The sequence below is a fragment of the Mobula hypostoma genome, chromosome 9, assembly GCF_963921235.1.
Source record: "Mobula hypostoma chromosome 9, sMobHyp1.1, whole genome shotgun sequence".
NCBI lineage: Eukaryota > Metazoa > Chordata > Chondrichthyes > Myliobatiformes > Myliobatidae > Mobula > Mobula hypostoma.
The window spans coordinates 42,045,350-42,053,697 of record NC_086105.1 but is presented as its reverse complement, the minus strand read 5'-3'; the positions used below and the strand labels follow the sequence as shown (position 1 = coordinate 42,053,697).

At 42.6% G+C, this 8,348-nt stretch overlaps 1 pseudogene; it reads left to right on the top strand.

Annotated features, from left to right (window-relative positions):
• The first annotated feature begins 4,669 nt into the window (after window positions 1–4,669).
• LOC134352234 (ubiquitin carboxyl-terminal hydrolase 35-like) lies at window positions 4,670–6,169 on the top strand (annotated as a pseudogene).
• The last annotated feature ends 2,179 nt before the right edge of the window (window positions 6,170–8,348 follow it).

Sequence of the window (8,348 nt, the reverse complement as noted above, 5' to 3'; positions counted from 1 at the left end):
GTGGGAAAGAATGGACACCAAGAGTTAAGAACACATCAGAGGCCTTGCAGGTGAGGCAGAGGAACTTGCTCTTTTTCCAGTGTGCTAAGACACCCTTCAGGTGATCAAAAGGCAGAGAGAGAAGATGGCTATGGAGGAAGATGCCATCAATTAATCCCCAAAGATCTGAATGCAGAGCCAAAGGAGTGGCATGTTCTATCAACGATTATATATTACTGTGCAATAACTACTCTAACACCCTCCTATCCCCCCTCAGTCAGAATCCATTATTCAACCTTCAAAGACTCAATATCACTGTAAGCCCTCATATATATCTCACAGCTTACATAGTCGAAGTGTTGATGGCTTAAAATTTCCTCCCGTCTCTGCACACAAATTTACCCCTGTTTCTCTAGCCCTCCAGATAGACAAAACCTGGATTTTGGTCACACTGTGAAGGAAAAGCAAGAAGACATTGACATTCACAGCCATCAGTGCAGGTGTTAAATGTTGGTCTGTATAGCCTAGAATGTGCCTGATACATTCCAGCTGTTGTGTACTTAGAGAAAGAGAGAGAGAGAGAGAGAGAGCGAAACTAGTTTCAGATTCAGGACAGTACAGTGTTGAAGAGCAAAGTTTTGAGCATGCAATCATTGCTGAAGTCTGCAATCCCAGCAAAGCTGTGGAGCTGTTGTTTCCTGCTGCTCTCTGGCAAACGTCCACAGTAACACCACAATGGGCAGTAAACTAATTGTAAATATCTCCAGCTCCATCCAATGCTAGGTTCAAAGCCCTAGCCACCTTAATAATCATAGTTGATGCAAATCCTGCACTATTCTGAGGAGGTAGCAATGGCAACTTCGAATGTTTCAATGTTCATTACTGCAAAACAGATGCTGTTTCCTGGTCCTTCAGTTTGTGGGCATTCATAGTTCGCTAAGTTCTCATCTTAGAGCTTTGTTAAATATGTTGAGATTCTGCCTCCATCTGTCTCTTTCTTTCAGACCCTCCCATCTTTGAGGTGAAAATAGATTTTCTTAACTTCCCTTTTACCAATTGTTCTATATTCATGCTCTTCTTGCCCTTCTTGCTTAAGAAGATAGGACACTCTCATCCATTTAGCCCTCTCATAACTTGGTACTCTTCAACCAAATTTCTTCCAAAGAAAGCAATTGTAGCGTGAACATTTTTTCTTCAGAGCCGACAGTAATTCTACCAACGCCTTCTCAGGGGAAGTTCAGGATGGATAATAAGCATGGCCCACCACAGTGATGCCCATGTTCAAGAGAAGAATGGAAATCTCCACTTTTGCCAAAGTACTTGCAAATGCTTTCCTCTGACACAATAGCATTTTGGTGGCTAGCAACTGCTTATGGTGACCTATCTATGGCAGACAAGGGAGATATGCAATTGTAGTGACCACTCTGCTCAATCCATTCAGTGCATATGCATATAAAAGTACCTTCTTTTCTTTACTAATCACTGCCCATTTCAGGAACCTGTGGACATGAATACCATTTACACCTCGGACTTCAACTACTGCACAGAGTCTTGTCATCTTCAGAAGTTTTCAGATGACTCTGCCATAGTTGGATGCATCAGCAAGGGAGATGAGGCTGAGTACAGGGCTACGGTAGGAAACTTTGTCACATGGTGTGAGCAGAATTATCTGCAGCTTAATGTGAAAAAGACTAAGGAGCTGGTGGTGGACTTGAGAGGGGCTAAGGCACCGGTGACCCCTGTTTCCATCCAGGGGGTCAGTGTAGACATGGTAGAGGATTACAAATACCTGGGGATACGAATTGACAATAAACTGGACTGGTCAAAGAACACTGAGGCTGTCTACAAGAAGGATCAGAGCCACCTCTATTTCCTGAGGAGACTGAGGTCCTTTAACATCTGCCGGACGATGCTGAGGATGTTCTACGAGTCTGTGGTGGCCAGTGCTATCATGTTTGCTGTTGTGTGCTGGGGCAGCAGGCTGAGGGTAGCAGACACCAACAGAATCAACAAACTCATCCGTAAGGCCGGTGATGTTGTGGGGATGGAACTGGACTCTCTGACGGTGTTGTCTGAAAAGAGGATGCTGTCCAAGTTGCATGCCATCTTGGACAATGTCTCCAATCCACTACATAATGTACTGGTTGGGCACAGGAGTGCATTCAGCCAGAGACTCATTCCACTGAGATGCAGCACTGAGCATCATAGGAAGTCATTCCTGACTGTGGCCATCAAACTTTACAACTCCTCCCTTGGAGGGTCAGACACCCTGAGCCAATAGGCTGGTCCTGGACTTATTTCCTGGCATAATTTACATATTATTATTTAATTATGGTTTATATTGCTATACTTATACTCTATTCTTGGTTGGTGCAACTGTAACGAAACCCAATTTCCCTCAGGATTAATAAAGTATGATTATGACAATGACTATGACTATAGTCATATCAACACACAGGGGCCTACCAACACACTTCTCTGCAATGACTTCCATTGAGCACCTGACCAGCTCAATGGTAGTTCCGTGAACTCTCACTTTTTCCCTCACTGTCAATCTAGACGTATGAAAGATTGGTCTCATGCTCAACACTTGTACCATCCGCAATTTTCATAATCGTACTCTCAACTTTCAGATCTGAATCGGTGAAACGTCATCAAAAACAAGGGCCCTCCCAATCACTGACCCACTGAATCTTCATCGTAAGTGGATGATAAATGTTAAGTATTATCTGTATATCTGTTGATTTCTCTCCCAAGTATAGAATAGAAAACATCATGTACTGGAATTGTAATCATGATATTGGGTATGGACTTGTTGCAACAGAAATCGCACTGTAGATATGTGGGGATGCATTGCAACTGAAATGAACTTCCTGTTAGACCAAGCACATTAATCTGTTTCAAAGCACGTGATCATAACACAGGCCCATATTTTCCAAAGCTTTTAAGAATGATCTGAGATGCAATTGCCTTGAAATGAATAGCACTTTTCCTTACCATTAAAGGCAACATGAATGGATAATTGTTTATGCCACGTGAAATAAATTCTGGCATATTCATTGCTGAATAGCTGTTCCATTTAATCATGGTTAGTGAGGTATGAATGACAGTATAAATAGCTAATTGCCTGAGTCCTATCAAATAAATTTATTGTTAATCACTATTGCTTGGCAATGAATCCCAAGAGTGACTGATCCTCCTGCTGTGCCCAACACTTTATGCTTCTTTATGTATAATGTAAATTTAAATATGAAAAACCACTATTTCCATAAAACACCTTTATTCAAAATTCAGTGACCATATGCTCCTTGCAGGAAGCTGCAACCAAGACCAGCGCGGCTTTAAGAACTCTTACAGCAACCTAACTGTGACCCATCTCCTCGCTGACTGCATTTCCTTCTCGGTGAAAGGGAGTGATAGATCATTTTCTCGCACTTGGAAAAACCATTAGCATGAGGATGAGGCACAAGAGACTGCGATGCTGGGACTTGGAGCAAAGAAAGAGGCTGCTGGAGGAATTCACCAGGTAAGCTTTGAAACATTGACTCTCCCTTTGCCTCCACATACTGCATCACCCACTGGGTTCCTCCAGCAGCTTTTTTTTCACTTTTAACATAAGGTTCATTTCTTCATATGGGGTTAGTGGCTCCAATGGCTGAAAACATGCATTGTGAAAATTGGAATTTACATCAGTGATTTTAGTCGCCATTTCCTACCCCTCCTTCTCCAAGCATCCCAAGAACTCTTTGGGCCACTCTGTAGGTACATAATATTCTCCATCCCTATCTCCATCCTGTTTTGAAGGGAATAAGAATCAGGATCCAATACATCCATATTTTAGAAAGTGGCTATAACAATATAACCGCTAAATATAGGTAAAGTAATGCCTAGGGGTTCATTTGTTGGCAAGGATGATTAAATTTACTTAAAGCAAAGGTCTCATAATTTCATAAGATTAAACGCTGGTTTAATTGTAGGAAAGGCTCTTACCCTGCAATCCCTTCCCTTTCAAACTGTTCGTGCTACCACCTTCTAGCCTCTACTCCTTTCCCTGTACCCTAATGTCTTATTCTAGCTTCTTCCACCTCAGGACTCAGCCAATCATGGACCCAGCAGAGACAGATCAATTTCAATTGGCATCGGTCTGCCATGGACAGGCAATTGGATGGCATGAGAAGGTTCTCAAGGAGATACTTGCATCATTGCAAAAGGACTCTGGTTTTGAGCATTTGCCTGAGTGTCCTGCTACATGTTCCTAGAACTACTGGCCAGCCCTGGAACAATACAATGGGGACCCTGAGTCTTGCCATGGGTTCCGAAATCAATGCTCTCTCGTTTTGAATTACAACCTGCAAAGTTCTCCTTGTAGAGGAGTAAGGTGGCCGATGTAATTTCCTTCCTCTTAGGCAGGGTCCTTTCATGGACAACAGCTTTATGGGCAAAGGACACTCCTGTGTGTTCTGATACAAATTAATTTCTAAGAATGGTGAGGCGAGTATTCTTTCATCCTGCTAGGGGCTCAAAGGCAGCCAACAAACTCCCTGAGCTGCGTCGAGGAGCATGACCCGTGGCTGCCTATTCCATTGATTTCCGTACCCTATCGGTAGAGAGTGGAAGGAACAATGAGGCTTTGGTTGCTCTGTTTAGACAGGGATTAAATGACCAATCCCTGTCATTTGTTCTTTATACCATGGACCAGGTGGAGGATTTGGAGGAATTTATGGACACGGCCATAAGAATCAACAACTGTATTTCAGAAAGAATGTTTTCAAGGCTCTTTTTCCTAGCTGTAAGAACAGGGGCACTTACTGTGTTGAAATATATACTTTTAAGTTTCCAGCTTTCATCACATTCCCAAATTAATGATGTCACTCTCTTGAAGAAGGGAATAAGCTGTTGACATCAACTGTCCAAATTGGTACACTGCATGACCTTTCAGGTTTCAGGATTCGCTGACCTATATGAACCTGTCATACAAACACGAAAAGATTTTCCAATTCCAAATGAGGAAGATCTAAAACAGCTTTTCAAACAAAATGCCCGATGTCAGAAAAAAAAGTATAGGAACCTTTGTACTCAAGACTGTCCGCAAAATCGGATACAGAAAAGACGGGCCTGGCCGATCTTGGCAATGCCTTCTACATGAACAGTGTCATTCAGCTCCCTCTCATGACTTCTGGCTTCTGGCATGTTCAAGGAGAGAGATTCACAGTCATTAATGATGAAACTTCAATAGTTAATTGGCTTCCTGGAACATAGCCACAGACTTGCCATCTCTCCCGGCAGCTTTTTGAAAGTTTCATCTCCTTTGTGGTTTAATCAAGGGGCACAACAGGACCAATCAGACTTTTTAAGATATCTGTTGGATAGGCTACATGAAGAAGAGAAGATTAGTAAAGATTAGTCATGGACAAAGACATTCAGGCTGTGAACTCTGTAAAGAAAGTTGAGATCCAGAGAAAACATTAATAGAATAAATGTTTGGTGAGAAGATGGGAACTAGGATCCTCTATCATTGTTGTAATATTTCCTTCCGAGAGGAAGCTTTTACAGATCTATACACCACCAAACAAGATTCTACAAAGTTCTGATCATTCACGTGACCCTAATATTTCAATGAAGATTACTAGTGCAGATAATTTGGCAGCACAAGCTGAACAACAGCACATGACTGCCAAGTCTCCAAATAAGCAGACACAAACAAAATATAAGGAGCATTCAGTGCGGGTGGTACATGTTGAAATGATCAGTTCCCATGAAAAAGGAATAGAAGAGACTTCAGTCTCTAGAATTATTTCCTTGCCATGGAATGATTTTACAGTGCTCCCAGCGAAGAAATGTGTGACTCAGCAAATTGTAGATCCGTTTCTGATCTCATTAACTACTTCTTTCTCCAGAAATGCTGTTGGGTGATAACATACTATTGCAATAAATGTACCTCATTACCAGAAGCAGTAAACGTGGTAGAATTAACTGGAAATCCACATTACCTTGACTTTATTATAATTCTTCTTTGATCTTGCAACTATGAAGCGCAGAAAGGTTCTGGATAATGCACCTGTTCCTTTTAGTCCTTAAGCAACCAATTAGGATTAATTCAAAGGATGAACACAAAATTTGTGGCAAAAATCAATGATGCAAACTAGGAGAAGAGATGCTGGGTTCCCTTTTAGGATATTCCCGACCCTAAATTAATCATGGACTTTCATAACAGATCACCCTGGGCCATCAGATGCTGCCCACGTGGGGTGGGGGTGGGGATCCTGTCATGAACCCCTTGAACCAGCGTGGGACGCTGGGTAGTGGCAGATCTCAATGCACCTGAACATAATTTATTTGGGTTTATTACAGTTGTTTAATGACTACTATTATCATTATGCTGTCATTGAGCTTTTCGCGACACTTGTTATGTGAATACAGTTTCCTTATGCTTCTTGTTCTTAAGTGATTTGCTCCCGATGTCGACATGCATGAGTTCCTTGTGTTTTATTTTCTATTTACAGTTTCTCTGGACCAGCGCTCAATGCTGAGCACTGGATTTGAGTTTTGTGTGAACTCGCATTCTGTGTACTCAAGTCCAAAGTCAGTGAGCTCTTAGCTTGATTATTCCCTGTATTATTCTCTGAATAAATCTTCATTGTTAACTTCCACTATCAAGTCCTGAGTTTACTCTGCACCTGAGTCTGCTTGAATGAAGATCGTAACATGATCAGCCTTTGCAGCTATCTGAAGATACCAGCCGACAACCCCTTAGGAGAACATCATACTTGACTCGAATGATCGCATTACTACTATTGTTGGGCGAGTTGCCTGCAGTTGTGATTCTACAGATGTTTAATGTTTTCAGTAGCTGGTCCCACCATCTATACAATGGACTGTAGATGCTACTGAAGGGTATTTTTTATCTTCCTTTCAAGTCCTGGATAAGACCATAAGACATAGGTGCAAAATTAGGCGACTCAGCCGTTTGAGTCCTCTCCTCCATTTCACCATGGCTGACTTATCTCTCCCAAACCCATGCTCCTGCCTTCTTCCATAACGTTTGATGCCCTGACTAATCAAGCACCCATCAACCTCCACTTTAAGTATATTCAATGACTTGGCCTTCACAGCCTTCCATGGCAATAAATTCTACAGATTTACCACCATCTGGCTTAAGAAATTCCTTTTCATCTCTGTTCTAAATAGACATCATTCTATTCTGCAACTCTGCCCTTTGGTGCCAGACTCACCTACCACAAGAAACATCCTCTCCATATCCACTCTATTCAGACCTTTCAATATGTGATAGGTTTGAATGAGATCACCCCTCATTCTTCTAAACTCCAGCAAGTACAAGCGCAGAAACATTAAGTGCTCTTCATACGTATGTTAACCCTTTCATTCTAGGAATCATTCTCACAGACATTCTCTGGACCCTCTTCAATGCCAGCACATCTTTTCTTAGATAAGTGGCCCCAAACTGCCTACAATTCTTCAGGGGTGAATGGGGTGTCAGGGAGGGGTAGCACCTCTGGTGGGGGAACATGTCACATCCTGTTCAAGGCAGTTAGTCCAACTTTGGTCCCCACCTGGCACTCAGCTCTCACCTGCGGCTCCTCGGAACTGTTTGCATGTGACAGTGTCCACACCCTGGGCAACGGCTTCAAGAAGCCTGCTAAACCAGGTGAGAGTAGCTGACGGGTCTCAAACACTCAGTGAGGTAGGGAGTTGTCTGTCCCAGCATGTGAAGACAGACTCCGGCAGATTGAGGGGACGAGACCAATGGAAGGTCCAACGGTCAAGAAGGCGGTCTCTGCAAGCGTCGTGGAACATGTGGAGCAGGACAAGACACAGAAGACGTCTTGGTCATCCACTGTATCTAGTCCCATCTCCAGCCGTCTGAACTCTGTCTTGCCACTGGATCCAGATGGGAATTGGGAAGAGAGAGTGAGGCTGACGCTGTGCAACTCTCCCTCACTTAAATCCAAACCACGCACTAGTCTCGACACCATCATAATGGTGTCAAGGTCCTCATCGGCATCAACAATGGACGAACATCATCACATCACAATACTCCAAGTGTGGTCTGGCCAAATTCTTAGAAAGCCTCAGCATTACATCCTTGCTTTAATATTCTAACCCTCTTAAAATGAATGCTAAAATTTCATTTGCCTTCCTTATCACTGACTAAACCTGCAAGTTAAGCTTTAGGGAATCCTGCACAAGGATTCCCAAGACCCTTTGCATCTGTGATTTTTGAATTTTCTTCCTACTTAGAAAATAATCTAGGCCTTTATCACTTCTACCGAAGTGCATGATTATAGACTTCCCTACAATGGAATCCATCTGCCACTTCTTTGCCCATTCTCCTATCTGTCTAAGTGCTT